Source organism: Schistocerca americana, chromosome X (genome assembly GCF_021461395.2).
Source record: "Schistocerca americana isolate TAMUIC-IGC-003095 chromosome X, iqSchAmer2.1, whole genome shotgun sequence".
Lineage (NCBI taxonomy): Eukaryota > Metazoa > Arthropoda > Insecta > Orthoptera > Acrididae > Schistocerca > Schistocerca americana.
The window spans coordinates 669,101,907-669,121,080 of NC_060130.1; the positions used below are offsets into that span (position 1 = coordinate 669,101,907).

At 42.0% G+C, this 19,174-nt stretch overlaps 1 protein-coding gene across 1 annotated transcript in view; it reads right to left on the bottom strand.

Moving 5' to 3' along the window:
- LOC124555129 overlaps positions 1–19,174 on the bottom strand; it is a 274,513-nt gene that overhangs the window by 112,309 nt on the left and 143,030 nt on the right. Inside the window, exon 3 of the mRNA XM_047128941.1 lies at positions 6,255–6,362. The gene's annotated coding sequence lies outside the window, so the exon portion shown is untranslated. The remainder of the gene's footprint in view (positions 1–6,254; positions 6,363–19,174) is intronic.

Below are 19,174 nucleotides of genomic sequence, written 5' to 3' on the forward strand. Positions count from 1 at the left end.
CCCTTTCCTGCTCCAGTCACGTATGGTTTGCAGGAAGAATGACTGCCGGAAAGCCTCCATGCACGCTCGAGTCTCTCTAATTTTACATTCGTGATTTCCTCAGGAGCTCGGGAAGTATAAGCAGGGGGAAGCAATATATTCGAAACCTCATCCAGAAACGAATCCTCTCGAAACCTGGACAGCAAGCTACACCGCAATGCAGAGAGTCTGTCATTTGAGTTTGCTAAACATCTCCATAACGCTATCACACTTACCAAAAAACCCTGTGATGAAATGCACCTCTCTTCTTTGGATCTTCTCTATCTCCTCTCTCAACCCGACCTGGTACCGACACCACACTGATGAGCAATACTCAAGTATATGTCGAACGAGTGTTTTGTAAGCCACCTCCTTTGTTGATGGACTACATTTTCTAAGGACTCTCCCAATGAATCTCAACCTGGCACCCGCCTTACCAACAATTAATTTTATATGATCATTCCACTTCAAATCGTTTCATACGCATACTCCCAGATATTTTACAGAAGTATGGCGATGACAAATACACGCTTCCAACGTGCGTTCACCGAGATGTCGCCAAACACGGATGCGACCATCATGATGCTGTAAACAGAACCTGGATTCATCCTAAAAAATGACGTTTTGCCATTCGTGCACCCAGGTTCGTTGTTGAGTACACCATTGCAGGCACTCCTGTCTGTGATGCAGCGTCAAGGGTAACCACAGTTATGGTCTCCAAGCTGACAGTCCATGCTGCTGCAAACATCATCGAACTGTTCGTGCAGATGGTTGTTGTCTTGCAAACTTCCCCATCTGTTGACTCAGGGATCGAGACATGGCTGCAAAATCCATTACAGCCATGCGGATAAGATGCCTGTCATCTTGACTGCTAGTGATACGAGGCCGTTGGGACCCAGCATGGCGTTCCGTATTACCCTCCTGAACCCACCGATTCCATATTCTGCTAAGAGTCATTGGATCTCGATCAACGCGAGCAGCAATGTCGCGATACAATAAACCGCAATCGCGATAGGCCACAATCCGACCTTTATCAAAGTTGGAAACGTGATGGTACCCATTTCTCCTCCTTACACGATGCATCACAACGACGTTTCACCAGGCAATGCCAGTCAACTGCTGTTTGTGTAAGAGAAATCGGTTGGAAACTTTCCTTATGTCAGCACGTTGCAGGTGTCGCCACTGGCGCCAACCTTGTGTGAATGCTCTGAAGAGCTAATCATTTGCATATCACAGCATCTTCTTCCTGTTGGTTAAATTTCACGTCTGTGGCATGTCATCTTCGTGGTGTAGCAATTTTAATGGCCAGTGGTGTAGGTGTGGTACCATGATATATTTTTGTAGGTGCATTTAGAGGCGCACGTGGATACAGCCTGCGAAATTAATTGTGAATGCAGTTAGTAGCCCAGAAGTAACACATTTGAACGTCATGCATGATGCAGTAGTCTTTCATGCATCTCGTTTTTTTATGAAGTCAGATGTCCTGAACTATGGTAAGTAAGTGATGCTTGGCCCCACAACGATTGTTGCCTAGTAGTAAGGAATATGTGTAACAAGTTTGGTTGAAATTGGTACAGTGGTTTAGGGGGAGATGTAGAAAACAAAAACGCACATGCACGCAAAATAGTTATTAAATATTTATCACTATTATTTTGAGTCACTGATGGTATTATTCTCCCTTTATAATATGTATGGATACCAAGAGAATAGGGAGTTCTCTAAAGAATATTAAAATTACAGGATCACTTAAAGCAAAAGCACCATAGGTTGTGTGTGCTCTATATATCACATTTCTTCCACGGACAATAATACTATCAGTGACTCAAAATAATACTGATAAATATTTAATAACTGTTTCCTGTTACAAGACACAATAAAGAAGGAAACTGAACCAAATATTAGATCAGCTACTGGTAGAGACACACACAAGTATTATTAAATATCAAATAGATTTATGATGATCTTTGTATCATAGTTTAGTTCTTGTACTCAGTCACATATGCAATCTGTCTCAACTGCAACCAGTTCTAGGCAGATTGAAATACTTGTTAATAAAACTATGTGATGAACATGGAGAAAGAAAATGTGAACAATTACAGGCCAATATCTTTGTTACCAGTGTTGTAAAGAAAGTTGTGTGCAAGACAGTAATAACATATTTCAATACATATACATTGTTTTCAGACTTTTAGTTTGGTGTTAAAAGAGCATCAACACAAAATGCAATTTATTATTTTGTCTGAGAAGAATTTATGAGTAATCGGTCTCCTGGCTTGTTTTATGTGGCCTGAATTCCTCTCCTGTGCCAACCTCTTCATGGATCATTCCACATCAAGGGGACCAGGGGTCTCCACTCGACCATCTCCAAATCTAATGAAATTTGGTGTGAAGGTTCTACATGGTCTTTGATGGTTATATACCAAATTTCAGTTCAGTATCCTCAGTGGTTGAATTCTTAGGGGAGTTTGAAGAAAGACTACTTACCTCCACATCATGTACGAAGGTGCAAATGTGCCAAATTTGCTAGGCTTTTTTAACAGTTCTAGCAAACATTTGGTCATTTGCTTTAATACACACAGAAAACTTTTTATGCTGAATCACACCATGGCAAAAATTAGGGATTTAGCCATGCCTAAATATAGATACAAGCCTCTAAAGTGGCTAAAAAATTCGTCACGCTATTCTGAGAGCTGACCACTGCTACTTTTTGTGTGAGCCAATCACGCCAAAACTTCAGATGGCTATTCCTACTTATGATGTCTATATATCAATCAAATTTAATTAGCACTGGATGCCCAGATGAAAAGATATCCATCTGCAACGTTAGCCAAAATTTTCCAGTTGCAAGTTTGAGGGTTTTTTTTCGGGGGGGGGGGGGGGGGGGGGGAAGGGGGAGGGGGGGGGGGCAGGGCAATATCTCAACTGTGTCATCTTCAATCCTCTTTTTCTTGCCAAACGTGGATAGAGCATCCTTTTAGCTTTCAAAGCTATAGTGTTTAATTTATGGATCTTTCAGTTTGATGAGTAAGAATATGTTTCAAAACTTATTATTTTAGCACGTCAAGAAGATTGGAAAGTCAAATATTTTGCTCATTAAGTCACATAATTAATTATTTTTATTTGAGTGTATAATTCGTTTCAAACATTAATTTATCACATGACATAAAAGCAAGTGTAGTACAAAACACAGCATATTTGTAGAACAAAAATTCTAAAGAGTCAATTGCATTTTTCATTAAGCACTTCTACAATTTTGTGAATTACAGATGTATTGTCTTGATGATGATGATGATGGTGATGGGGCTTCTAAAGTCATGAAGATATGTTGCTCAGGAAGCTAGCAGGTATCTCTAACAGTCGGCCAGTGGAAGGAACGAGCATGACAGTGTGGGTGCATAAAGCTGATGAGGACGTCTTGGTGTTCATGTGAAACTTCACACGTTTCCAACCCACCAAAAACTGCAATCCATACAATTAACATACAGTCCTGGTTGTAAACTTGGAATTGAGACTTCGGGAATATCTTCATCTGCTTCGAAGGTGTTAACTGTGAATGCTGTAGCATCATTGGAAACTCTGCTTACTCTGAGCTGATTACAATTAATTGATTTTCTCTTGTTCCAGATACTGTATGTCCCATGGTAAACCTTTTTTCTTGATCTGGGTGGATTTTTTTTTTCAATTTCTTCTTTTGGTGCGTATAAAGCTTTATGCCTGGAATACTATCATCACAGAATTTGAATAAATCATATGGAGTCAACATTTGGTTATCTAAGGCTCTCTGCATACTAGCACAGACTGCAAATCCTTTTGCTGTTCCACCAATGCCATCACAAGGCAATTTACCATGGCTTGTTCCAAAAAATATTCCATTTGGCACCGATGCCAAAATCCTTTTCATGCAGGCATAAATTGATGAAACTTTTGAAATTCTTATATTGGGCAGGTGAATCATCACTAAAGCAGTAAATGTTCTTACTGTTTTCAGTATTTGTCTTGTTGAACAGAACAGTTGCTGACCATATGAATGCTAATACTCTGACACTCTTTGTCATCTAAATAGACATCAGAGGGATGAAATGTAGCCTGATTATTCTTCTAATGGGATCCTTGCACAGTAGCCTGGACAACAAATGAATAATTGGTTGGTTGGTTTGTGGGATTGAAGGGACCAGACTACAAGGGCCATTGGTCCCTTTTCCCACAAACTTTAAACACCCATAAAGAACAGAAACAAACAACGGAGATGACAATGGATGACACAGGACAAGAAAGACACAGACAAAGAAAACAGACATAAGGAATTATAATCACACAGTGTGTGACAGTGGTTGGCCAACCATGAAAACAAAAAGGAAAAGCCAACCACCAAGTGACACACTAAAAACCACAATCTAAAACTGTAGGATAAAGGCCAGGCTCAACACAAAAAAAGGACACACACTCAGATCAAATGAGAAAAACCCCCTGCACAAATAAAACTCAAAACTAAATCTGCCATTGCAACCCCATCTGATAAAAGTGCAGGAAGCGTATCAGTCAGCGAAACGTCTGCCTGAGTGGAGTTAAAAGCGGGCAGTCCAACAAAATGTGGACCACCGTCAAAGCCAAAACACAACGACAGAGAGGTGGGTCCTCGCAGCGCAATAAAAACCCGTGCATCATCCACGTGTGGCCAATGCGCAGCCGGCAGAGTACAACAGAGTCTTTGCGAGAGACCCGCAAGGAGCAGCGCCATACACCGGCAGTCTCCTTGACGGCCTGAAGTTTGTTGAGTGAAGGCAGAGTGCGCCATCAATCACTCCAGGTACCAAGGACCTTCTGCCACAAAACTGACTGAAGATCACACTCCAAAAGGCTGATCTCAAGGGCCGATGCACTGACAGCCTGTTTGGCTAGCGTGTCAACATGTTCATTACCCGGGATGCCGACATGACCTGGGGTCCACAGAAAAACGACAGAGCAGCCGTAATGGGCAAGAGTATGGATGGATTCCTGGATAGCCATCACCAGACGAGAGCAAGGAAAACACTGGTCGATAACTCAGTAAACTGCTCAGGGAATCACTACAGATAACGATGGACTCACCTGAGCAGGAGCAGATATGCTCTAGAGCGCAAGAGATGGCGACCAGCTTGGCAGTGGAAACACCGTAGCCAGCCGGCAATGATCGTTGTTCATAATGATCCCACAGAGTAAGAGCATAACCGACACTACCAGCAACCATCGAACCGTCAGTAAAGACCACGTCAGAGCCTTGAAACGTGGCAAGTATTGAAAGAAAGCGGCGGCGGAGGGCCTCAGTCCTTCGGGCCCTGTGCCAGATTGAGCCACAGGCATGGGTGGGGCACACACCAAGGGGGTATACATAGAGGGGCCTGAAAAAGAGGCAGAAGAGCGAAAACCTCAAGCCCAGAGAGAAGAGCCTGGACCCAAACCATGATCATACACACTGACTGGGGCCGCCGTTCTGGAAGATGGATGACCGAGTTGGGGAACAGCAGATGGTTCACTCAGTCAACACTTCACAGAAAACCATTTATGCACAGGTAATTCTGAGAAAATATTTTTGGTATTACTTAATTTTTGTGTGTTTGTTTTTAAATGTTCTCACAAATTTTCATGAATTAGATAGTGAATCATCTCGTTATGATTTACCTTTGGCTTAGATGATCTCGTGCAATTTTACTAATTTTAACTTATTTTTAAATTTTACTCTAGTTACTACACTGACCACCACTGGACAGGAAAGGTACCAAGTGGTGCACCTTATGCTTTCTTGGGAGATGAAGGGCATGGCACAGACTTGACACAAGATCTGACAATTCCCTTGAAACAACAAATAGGAAACTTGCTGAAACCTTCCATTTGAAGCTATTCCTCATATGACATTCTTAATGAAAGTCATCAACTTCTTTGTTTGTAATTCAATAATCTGATAACAAAAAAGTGCAATTTTTGGCAGTTCCATATAAAACTGTTTTCTCCGCACAAATGTCTCAAAAATTACAGGCCATATGGTGAAACTGCTTTATTCCTGATGTACCTGAGGAGCCATACCCTTTGACAAATCTTTAAAACAGGGAGGAAGAAGAAGAAGAAGAAGAAGAAGAAGATGAAGAAGATGATGATGATGATAAAGACAATGGAGGAAGACAATTTTCATATACTTGTATCTGTATATATCCTGATTATAGATTAAATAAACTTACGTATTTCTTGCATAAATAGCTCACCTCTAAGTTCTCATAGCTGCGTGATGTCTATAGGTCCATAATTTTACAGAGAGGATGTGGGGGTTAGGAACTCCTAAATTGCAAAGTGTCATCATGTACACGCAGAGCCTGCAACATAAGAGAACAAAGTATTATTAAAATTGTGTTTTCTGTTTTCAAATAATAGTTTAACGGTTTTACATAAAATAATTTTCCCCATATTCAAAAATATACACTACTTTGAACTGATACTTTAGTTTCAGCTTGAATTGAATTTTGACTCATGAAAAACTCAGAATCTCAGGACAAAAGCATGAAATGCTGAGTCAAATAAAGGCTGATGTGTATTATCACTTTTAAACAGAATACACCATTTATATTAAACAAACCGGTTTTTTACAGAGTGGTTACTGAAGAACATTAATAGATAATACATGATACGACTCACAGTTGGCTGAATTGGTTCAAACTCTAAACAAGATACAAAATCCAGCACCAAAATCACAGCACACGGGAGGGTGTGGGGGCAGGGCAACACACTTGCCACCCTAAGACCTGGTTTGAACAGAATTCTGCGGTGGGCATCTTTGGTAGCTCATCGGTCTGAGGAGCAGGTTAAAGTAGACGGAGACAAATGTGTAGGCCTACGAGTGAAGGTACGCTCAGAATTGCGATGCTTAAGAGTGTGTACCAAAATGTTATCTGGTAATGCATTGACTCTGTGTTGTTTCCAGGATAGGAATTAATTCTGCATTATGGACTTCCCATTCGCTTCATTCATAGAGAGGTTACCATGTAAATTACTTTACCTAGGACAACAAACAATTAGTAATTGCCTAAATCAGTACCTCTTAGAAAAGTGCACACTATTTCAGTTTTGTGTGAGAGAGAATTTTGTTCACAAATTCATTTTAAAAGTATATATTTTATGCTACAGTACACTGTGTAGCTTACTGAACATTCAAATGACACAGCAACATTCCACCATTACAGATGACAGTCAGATTTTAGAAGTAGTAACACTAAGTTCGGCTTTCTGGGCCTAGACGGGGCAATCGGGCCCAATAGACCATCGTGTCATACTTCTCCAATGGCGTCCCTGAATGCGGTATGGAGGGTCATGTGGTCAGCACAACGCTCCAACCTTGTCTGACCTTGGAACCGCTACCAATCGGTCGAGTAGCTCCTCAGCTGGCCTCACGAGGCTGAGTGCACCCCGCTCCAGTCGTTCCACTGAGGAAAACTCTCTGCATGGTAGTCAGCCGTCAGCTACGTAGGCTAAATGTTTTTAGAAGTACCGTACCGGCAATGAAAATTACGTTCCGTGATTTATATGGGTGCTGCGTAATTGTGTTGACACGATTGCGTGAATGAACATATTCTTTTTTCGCAAATCCTTTTCCACAAGACTGGCTATTTAAAATGACGTTTTCTGCCGTGTGGTTTAAATAGAAGGCTTTTTAACAGGTGTTATACGAATGGACAATACAATGTATAATTTTTTGTGGATCCAGGTGTTTCTATATTGTCTGGTAATGGATTGATTCACTTCACACACGTTGTGTTTCCGCGGAAATATGTGGGGAGTAGTAGTCAGATTCTTAATCCTAGCCGCGGTCACTCCGATAGCCATCCATTACAAATTCTACGCGTGTTAAGTGGTACGGTTAATCGGAAATTGTGCCAGTGTACGGCACAAAACTTTATTACAACACGCAATTTGTAAATACGATTCTCCATGGACACCGCAAATTCTAGTTATACTGCCACGGCAGTTTCCTAGATATGTGGATAACGTAGTCACAGCCATAATTCGTAAATTATTTCAGCATCGCATAATCTTCTTTATAGTAGTACCACATACACGAAGGAGACATTGTTCCACTTTGGCTGTATCGGCATTTACTTAGGTCTAATTAAATGCAGCCATAGTGGAAAAATGCCACCTTTACCGTGTTCTTCCTTGTTCTTTTTTCCATCTTTGAATAAATCTAGAATGATGACAGGACTATTTTCGCGTAATATTATCCGTTCTACGTGACCGCACGGTAAGATGACAAATATTTTATTAACGCCACTGTTGGAATGTACTTCAACTCTGGCTGTGACTTCCGTCGTATATTATGTCCAGTTCTCTATCCCTCCACAAGTTACAACCTCGAACGCTGATGTTCACACGACGACTCACTGTATTGCAATAACCGCGTATGACGTTGACAGAGGGTAATTAAGAAGTAGAAAGTTGTGTTTTGTTTATATTTGTCGTAATCATTTCGTGGGCCAGAGCCCTTGTGACCCGAGCCCAAGCATCACGCAGAATCAACGTAGTAGGTTGCGCCGTAACACTCAACGCACATTTCAAACTGTGGAACTTCGACTCATTTACAAGTTTTCTACCCGAAAGAATTTCCTATGTATCGATGACAACAAAGCCAAGCTTAGTTTAAAGAGCAAGACGATGAAACCAGTCTTAGAGTCGAGATTTTAGCGAAGTTACTCACGGAAACTTCCTGGATTTAAACTGTGTGCCGGACTGAGACTCAAACTCGGGACCTTTGGCTTTCGCGGACAAGCGCTCTGCCGACTGAGCTTGCAAGCTCGACCCACGATCCGCCTCGGAGCCTTTCTTCCTCCAGTACCTCATTCTGAAGTTACTCTCGATTAAGATGGACCCATTTTACAGCCACGCCTCTTATGAGTGTGGAATGTGCTTTGACACTTAAATATTTAAAAATAAATAAAGTCAACACGAGTACACACTGAAAAACTTAGATGCTACAATAAATTGACCCGAAACAATAAAGAGTGTCGTCCTCCACATGAGTATTCAAAAAATCCACTAAATTGCGGTTAACCATTCAATCACGCAAATTTTATGATTGTCGACTTAACTAAGGATCTGGGATTAAAACTGCAAACAACGTAAATCGGAACCAACACGCAGAAAGTGTGAGGAAGGCGAAACAAAAACTCTGTTTTGTTGATAAACACTTACAAGGTACAACAAATCTACTGAAGACACTGCTTACACTACGCTTGTCTGTCCTGATTTGGAATATTACTGCCACACCAGTTACTTGAGTAATTAATGGAAATCAATGCTCAGACTACTACTGTCCACGGGAGAGCTGATACAGCGCGCCACGAAATGGGCCGTAATGAATCGGATACACGTAAAACGGAGCAAATGCTAATCCATTGGAATAGCATCGCGGATTGTCAGGTGGCTACATTCAAGAGTGTGTGTGTGTGTGTGTGTGTGTGTGTGTGTGTGTGACGTAATAGCGCTTTTCAGCAACAGAAACACTAAATAATACAAGTTTGTATGGCCACAGTCTCTGAATGAGGTAGGTGGCGTATTCTGCAGTCCGTCAAAAACGAGTCCAAAATCAGTGATCTGTAAGTAGCTGCTAAATTACTAATGGTATCAGGTATGGATGCGTACACATCAAGAGCGAATCAAGCGCGGATGACTAAAAAGGTAACTATCACAAATACTAATTGCATAATGCAGGAGCCGGCCGAAGTGGCCGTGCGGTTAAAGGCGCTGCAGTCTGGAACCGCAGGACAGCTACGGTCGCAGGTTCGAATCCTGCCTCGGGCATGGATGTTTGTGATGTCCTTAGGTTAGTTAGGTTTAACTAGTTCTAAGTTCTAGGGGACTAATGACCTCAGCAGTTGAGTCCCATAGTGCTCAGAGCCAACCATAATGCAGGCTTCTGGGAATGGGTCCTTCTTGGTGATGAAATGAAGCTTAACATGTTTGGCCCTGATGGTAGACATCCAGTTTCGCTGAGAATACAATGCAATAGCACTAGCACCAAATGAACTCTGGTGGTTCCATGCTAGTCCGTAGTGCAACAGTTCAGATGGAGTCTGGCATCCGCATTTCGTTGAAGCAATAATAGAAAACATAACTTTTTCCGTTTCAGCAGTCTCCCAATCAGTCTCCTTTCGTGGCGTACTGTACGATGTCTTGCGTAGACAAATCAGTCTGCGCACGTACTGTCAGAACTGAAGCTGTGAAGACGTGTCGTGAATCGTACTTGGGGTAGCTCAGTCTCTAAGAATACTGCCCACGAAAGGCGAGACCGTACGTTCTAGTCCTGGTCCAACACACAGTTTTACTGCCAGGAAGTTTCAATAACAGCCTGCACCCCGCTGAAGACAAAGTTTCATTTGGGAAACATGGCGTTTATTGACATGTTGAAGATAAAATTTCATCCAAGAAAAAAGAAACTAGGTTTGGAAAACAATTTTAACGTTGTAATGACAATAATATTAAGCGTATATACGGCTGAACAACAACGCTGTAAAACAGCAAAAGCCAAGCCCACTGTCTTCCGATTTGAATCTTCTTTTTTTTCTACCTTTGCCCCGCATCGGTTCAGGGTCGGCATGGTTGGTTACGGACTTAACATAGTTCACTTAAAGGGTGGCTGGCTGCCCTTCCTGTAACCACACCATTACCCCACGGGACATAATGTGTGTACTCCAACTGTCTGCGTGTGGTGTTATTCTTGTGAAAGTGAGAGAAAAAATTCTAAGTGTTTGTGGGTCATCTAACTAGGGCGCGATTTGGGTGCCAGCCCAGTATTCACCTAGTGAGATGTGGGATACCGCATCCAGGCTGCCCGGCACACCGACCTCCTCCGTTAATCCGCAGTGTGGATTCGATCCGTACAGAAAAGGTCTATTTAAATCTTGCCACAGAGCTCGACAAGAAACGCTGCAGTCCATTACCGGAAAATTACGAGTACTTACAGTACCTAGCATTACATATAAAAATACAAAGAGATCTGGAAATATATTAACTGAGTTGTGGCTACAATACACACAACCGTGGGTCCGTTTGTGAGGAGTGAGTAAATGTGTGACATACTTTACAACGCACTGCCAGCGTACAAGGTATTGGAGGTAGATAGGTATTTTATAGGGTAGAGTTAAAAATATTACATAAGTATGATCACATAAACAAAAATCACTCGAGAAATTGTTGATATTCTCTGTTTCAGATGCAACTGCATATGCAGCAAGTCGACGATGTGAGTCATATGTATGAAGAAGAATAAAGTAGCAATCTAGGTCACTGTCTGTGAAAGTGAACGTAAATTACAGCATAACTTACTATTTGAAGACAGCGGATTGTTCTGTTGGTAACTGAAGGTTTCGTCATGCAGATATATTTGACAGTATAATGGAACAATTTTTTCGTGTTCAGTACAGTAATTCTTTACGATTATTGTGCATGATGAAATTAAGGTGTTTGTAGAATTAAGGTGGATTTCATTAGTCAGTAAAGTTAATGATGGGCAAGTTCTACTGAAAAGGGCACCTTCTATTACTTGTCCCATCCTTGTCCAATGCAACCCAAGTTCCCTACTTTCCCATATAATTGTAAACGTGTTCAAACATATTGAATGTCTTTATAAAACATTTGACATGTCACATACTGTTATGTAAAATGTACCAAAACTGGCAATGTACATTTTGATTTTAGTTTTCAGTGCCTTTTTCACTACTTTTATCAATCAAAATGACATGCCCGATATTTCGTAAATGATCCACGGAAAAAACCTTCCCTGTATGTTGCTAACCTACACAATATTAAATGTCCACACAGATTTCAACGTCAAAATGTCTGTATACAGGAACATCTCTCACGCGTTCCCAAAAATAGTGGATCCATGTTGACAATTTATCCATGGGTACGATCTATAGGAAAATGATCAGTGTCCCAATACTTGAGAGGGAGAAGTGGACGACGACTTGTTTTACTATTACTTCATGTGAAAAATAAATAGTACGAGTCTAAAATTTGCATTGAGTGTTATTAGCACAATGATTTGTATACTAAATCCGAATTTCCTATGCATTTTAGTACTTTTTACATCCCCAGGTGACAGCTTCTGGTTGCCAGGTTACTTATTTATTTCCGAAGAACTCCGTTAAATGTGTAGCCCACAAGCTGAAATTTAGCTTTTCGCACAACTTAAGAAGAAAGCGGGCAATAATCAAAACGTATATATATATATATATATATATATATATATATATGACGGAGATCACCAATTGGTGATAGGATTAGGCTCAGATGTCTATACTACATTTCTTGTGAGTAGGTAGCACACGGGAAAGACTTGTTCACCAAAGAAAATGAGAGAGAATGTTAATTTCACTGAGGGTGCTAGTAACTAATTCCGACGAAAACCCCACAAATCAATTACAGATCTCGTATCTGGAACTTATACCTGAATTACACGAGCTAGTTGGTGGCAGTTGTTCTTATCAAAAACGCAAACACTGTCCCTTCACCATCATCATCATCATCATCGATTTCAATTGAACCACCTCTACACTCTCTTGCCTTAAATTACATGAACAAAGCATTTCCTCGGAATCATTCCCATTCACAGATGCATGTGATTGCAGGTTTTACTTAACGAACCATACACACGGATACATAGCAATCACAAGGATATCAGCAGCTTTCTTTTAAACCCTTGTCAACACGAACCAAGAACACTGTTCAACTCATTCGTTGGGCTTTAGGATGATAGCAGGTTAAGCATCGTCAATATTTGTCTCATTTCGTAAGCGGAAATCCACACGGTAGATGTAAACATTCCCACTGAGTACAGGTCAGAGCGTCATCAGCTGATGGAATTAATTATTTGTCCTTGCGCAGTCATGATTAGTGACGTGAAAATTAGAAAAAGGGGAACGAGCCCTGTTGACGTGCGCCATTAACACGTGGAAATAAATCTTGCGTATCACTGCTGTGTGGTGGAGAATATAATGTACGATAAGAAACTCGATCCTACCTGGAGGACGTGTTATTCGATCGTGACAAGCTTCTGTTAGTAGACAAATCGATCGCGGCAGCGGACTCGCCATCACGTTGTCAAAATGGATAGTACGAGTAATGGGTGCCGCACGCTCGCAATGCGCATGCGCGTGGGCTTGCGCACAACAAGCCACGGTTCACAAGTGCCAGCAGCTACATCATTACGAAAGGTGCACTTGTCTCCCTGGCACCAATTACAAGAATAAACATATAAATTAAAATTTTCCGCATAATCAGCGCTTCAAATGAGAACAAGGCGTCTCTTGCATTAAATTTATTTGTTCATTTATCAGTAGACAAATCTCTTTGTATGGGTGTTATCGTTATAAAATAGCTGAGATACTCAAGAATAATGAAAAAAAATTATATATATATAACCAAGAAACTCATATAAGGACACTGTTTATCGCTGAATTACAGAAGGTAATATTAGAGGAACAGAAACGAATGAAGTGAGACTACACCTATAGTTTCAGATTACATGGAATAATTTACAAACTACACATATATTGTGTTGCTTGTAAATAAAAACACATCTTCTTTGGGAAGTTCTTTACTAGTTAACAAGATGATTTATTCGTAATAATTTTTATCGACAATGGAAAGTCACGACGTTCGAAGCAAAGATTTAGTTCTAACTTTGCACACTTTTAGTACACCATTAGGAGCTCATAATGTGTAAATGTTAGGCGCACTATTTAGACGATTTCGTGATAATCGCACGAGAAGTTTTACGCGTCAGTGATGTACAGGCACGTTGCGACCCTGATCAAGAGCTGGCGGCAGTCATGTGGTTCATGCTCCGTAGTAGGTGGAGCGAATCCCGCTCATATTTTTTCCATTTCTATTTTTTCAAGCCGACCATATTATTTCCATGTATATTACATTTAAAAGGTAATATAATGTAAAGACACGTATGTTTGCATAAATTTTTATTAAATTCCCGATCTTATTTGGTTGCTTGCTAATTTTCATCACCACAACAACTATTATACGCTTCGATCTCCATACACAGGTTTCAAGGACGTGGGACAGGCCTGCAAAGCCCAAGCCAAACATCGATAAATAGAGGTGTAAATAACTTTATTAAAAAATACGATGAGTTACAATATGCCACAATATGAGGGTAATGTACGATTAATCGTCAGCATCTACTTGTATTACATCGAATGAATCCAATTTGCCCCCATGCCTAAGGACTCTCCAGAGTTTCTAAAGAAAAACAAAGCCCGTTAACATTTTGAAAAAATTCTTTCTTCCGATTATTTGGATACAAACTATGCGTAACGCAACATTTTCGTAAATATGTGCGCCGAAAATTGGCGAAGTACTTTAATAGCTTCTTCACGAGAAGCAATTTCTCGTTCGTTGTTAACCAAATATGAACAAGTTCGAAGGCGCTTGATTAAGTTTTTAATTTGCCTATAGAAATAGCAGTCGCATAATATTTGTTGTAATAAAAGTTAGTAAACGGCCAAATAACACTGAAAATTAAATAAAAGTTTATGCATAAAAATGGTTCAAATGGCTCTGAGCACTATGGGACTTAACATCTGAGGTCATCAGTCCCCTAGAACTTAGAACTACTTAAACCTAACTAATCTAGGGAACCATTTGAACAGACAGGAGCGCCTGTGACGGTGTACTCAACGACGAACCTGGGTGCACGAATGGTAAAACGTCATTTTTTCGGATGAATCCAGGTTCTGTTTACAGCATCATGATGGTCGCATCCGTGTTTGGCGACACCGCGGTGAACGCACATTGGAAGCGTGTATTCGTCATCGCCATACTGGCGTATCACCCGGCGTGATGGTATGGGGTGCCATTGGTTACACGTCTCGGTCACCTCCCGTTCGCATTGACGGGACTTTGAACAGTGGACGTTACATTTCAGATGTGTTACGACCAGTGGCTCTACCCTTCATTAGATCCCTGCGAAATCCGACATTTCAGCAGGATAATGCACGACCGCATGTTGCAGGTCCTGTACGGGCCTTTCTGGATACAGGAAACATTCAACTGCTGCCCTGGCCAGCACATTCTCCAGATCTCTCACCAATTGAAAAAGTCTGGTCAATGGTGGCCGGATAACTGGCTCGTCACAATACGCCAGTCACTACTCTTGATGAACTATGGTATCGTGTAGAAGCGGCATGGGCAGCTGTACCTGTACACGCCATACAAGCTCTGTTTGACTCAATGTCCAGGCGTATCAAAGCCGTTATTATGGCCAGAGGTGGTTGTTCCGGGTACTGATTTCTCAGGATCTATGCTCCCAAACTGCGTGAAAATGTAATCACATGTCAGTTCTAGTATAATATATTTGTCCAATGAATACCCGTTTATCATCTGCATTTCTTCTTGGTGTAGCAATTTTAATGGCCTGTAGTGTAATTCTTCTTCGCTGTACAAAGAGTCACTCCGTCCACATAAGCCGAATCTTTTTGCTAAAAAGACGTAACACGACGGTTCTCCGTTTACATGGGAATGGAAAACGATTGTGGAAGAGGAAATCCGGCAGCTAGAAACGCATATTCAGGATCTACGAGCAGTGTTTACATTAGCTATCAGAAGCGGTTGGGAAACCACTTTACGAAATCCTGTTTCGGAAGCCTCGCGTAAACGTGGTGACTGTCCCGTTGAAAAGTATGGGGAGCGGTTCCTTAGCAGCGTCTGCGGTGCCAAGTGAGCCGCCATCACCCGTGATTCGTGACCAGTGCAGCCGCACCTCAAGAGTTCGAGTGCTGTAAGGCTGTCCTCACACGAGACGTGAAAGCATTCGTGTACGTCGAGCTGGTCTACTTTCGTGAATTCGCGGAGTGGAATTTCACGTTTCACAGCATTCCAAAGACTGAATAAGACACGACAGACTTTTGCTTCTTGGAGAGGAACGTGGCCAAAAGAGGTACAACACAGCTTTCTACATGACAAGCAGAACTTAGTGACGCCATAAGTGATTACGTCATTTGCAGGTGAAGCTCTAATTTGGTGGGTTTTATGTAACACCTTACGTCCTACAAATACAGGGTGTCCAAAAATTCTGTGCACAAACTAACAAAGATGATGAAGACAAAAACAAATATATGTCGAGAAGTAACCATAGGGTGTGGGAAACGTATATTGTTGGAATACTGACTATGCAGGAAGTTATTGTGTGTGACTGAGAATAAAACGGTGTTAAATGTTTCTCACCGCTTTTTTCTTCTGATCACTATTAGATTACAATAAGTGCTCAAAATGAGCACCAATAGCTTCAGCGTACAGCCGGTATCGACGTATCAGGGAGTCTCGTGTTCGTTGAAAAATGTGCGGTATATTTTGTATTTGTGCGGCTGCTGCAAGAATTCTTTCAACCAATTCCGCTTCAGAATTATCGGGGGTAGAATACCCATCGGATTTCATGTAGCCCCAGAGAAAGAAGCCTAATGTGGTGAGGTCTGGGGATCTCGCAAGCCAATGCACAGGTCCCTCCCGGCCGATCCTCCAGTTGCCAGAAGTACTGGTTATTACTGCAAGGACCAGTTTTGCGAAGTGCACTGGGGCCCCATCATGTTGATAGCATATCCTTCTCCCGATGTACAGGATGAACAAACTGCAGGGACGGACTGTTGACTCGAAATGGAGGAAAAACGTGTGCGGAAATGAGTCGTTGCCAAGATTGATGGCGCCGACAAATGAAACTACCTCTGACAACGTGCCGTGTGTTCCTTGTGTGTTGCAGGCTGTCGCCGGCCGAAGTGGCCGAGCGGTTAAAGGCGCTACAGTCTGGAACCGCACGACCGCTACGGTCGCAGGTTCGAATCCTGCCTCGGGGATGGATGTGTGTGATGTCCTTAGGTTAGTTAGGTTTAAGTAGTTCTAAGTTCTAGGGGACTTATGACCACAGCAGTTGAGTCCCATAGTGCTCAGAGCCATTTGGACCATTTTGTTGCAAGCTGTAAGATTGACGCAGCATACAGTAAAGCAGCAGAATGGTCCGGTATTTATGTCGGAAGAAGCCGAGACGTTGTTTGTGTACGGCTAAGCAGATTGAAACGGCCGAGAGGCAGCACGGCTATACCAAAACAAGTACCCTCACAGACACCAACCACATCACACAAAATTACAAGTCCTTTTTGAGCGTTTGTGAGATCATGGGTTCCTTCAGACAGACGAACGTGCAGGGAGGTGGCGGACTTAGCGTACAATAGATCAGGATGACCGGGTTCTACAGGATATTCGTAGTACAAACTCAAGGCAAGTGGCCCGCGAACATGGTGTAAGTCAAGGTACGATAACGTGTATCCTGCATAACAACCGCTACTATCACCTGCAACGAGTGCAAGATTTATCAGAAGCATATTTGCCTCTACGGGAAGGATTTTGTCGATGGTTTTTGGACCAGGCTATCACAATTACGGGATTTCTGTCATCAGGCCTCTTTACCGGCGGAGCAACCTTTACCAGAAATGACACAATCACTGTGGGCTACAGACACAGCACGTGGTCAAAGGGACTTTCATTCGCCAGCGCCATCTACCGTGGCAACGATGCATTTCCAGACACATGTTTACAAGACCTTTTTTTCCTCCACTTCTAGTCACGAATCTGTCCCTGCAGTTTGTCGGTTTTATTAATGTGCACCTTGTATAAAGGTACCTCCTCGAATAACGTCGGCAGGTGAACTTCCAAGAACACACACTATGTTGGCCATCTGAGTCAAGCAGACAACGTGCAAGGCCCACGTAAGTTGTCGCCCACGACACCAGCCCACATGTTTACTGCAAAACGTCTCTGATAACCACGCACAACTGCAATACGTGCGTTTTCATCCGACCATACATGCGAATTGTGACTAGTGTAAATGCCTTCCCGAGTAAATTAAGCCTTATTTGTCAACACAACTTCAGGAAAACGAGGATATTAATTTGGTCCTATGTCCTGTAGTCTCATAGGACAAAAAGAATGAAGCAGCTGTTCACACAAAATAACCAATATTAAACTATGGTGAATACCGAGCACAGCAGCAATTGTTCGTTTACTTGTCTCTGGATTGCTCTCAATGTGTAAAGCACTTCTGCCTCAATGTTAAGTGTACGCACTGCCCGTAGTCTCTCCGCATTAGCCCTGCTTACCATCAATGTGCCAGTATTTTCCCACTCGAGTTTCGACTGCAGTAAATGTGCGATAATGTGGACATCTGCGTGCAGGGAAATATTCGCGGTTCATTCGTCGGGCTCTTCGACTATTACTTCAGCCGTGCCACAAAGTGCATTCCTTGCAGTTCTCCACATGTGTAGTGTTTCAAGATAACAGTGCAATTGCCATGCAGGCACTAGTCCTGCCCACCGTTTGCCGAATCAGAGTCAAAGAGCATGACATCACAACATACTACATACCTCAAACTAACATTTAGTGTAACAACGTTAGACACACTGACTTCTCCGCTCCACTCATGTACTATCTACGCATGCTCAGTGCTTACGCAATATGGGTTTCCGACAAATGGTTGCTTTATAAAATATATTTGTTTTTTTCTCCTGTATCATCCCAGTTAATTTGGGCACTGAATTCTTGAATACCCTGCCTAGCCTGTTTCAAAGCACGTGTATATTGAGGATCACTTGAAAATGCATCTGTTTTAGGTGTGATTTGCTGGAATCAAATATTGGGAAAGTGTGATACGCGTGCCAGATACAGCCGACAATTGCCGCTGAAGAGCGCTGCTGTTGCAAATCACTATGAGGAGCAAGTTTCGTGTGATGCACCAGCTCATTTCCAAGTGTGCGCCAAACACGATGGGAAACATGTCTGGCGTGCTTCACGATGAATTACGCGTCCCGCGTGAAAACGGTTTTACTGAACCAGCTACTGACTAGTCTGCAACATTTTCAGTTTTAGAAGTTTCCATGTATTTTCATATAGAGTGGTGTTCAGTAATTAATGCAACACATTTTTCTTCTTCTGAAAGCATGTTGGTCATATTCAGGATTCAAACATGCCATATTACTCTCCTATCATTTGGCTACAAAACTCTATTTTTCAACAAAATCTCCGTGCAACCCGGCAGCCTTACGCCACCTCAATGGTATCACTCTACTGTTCGACGCCA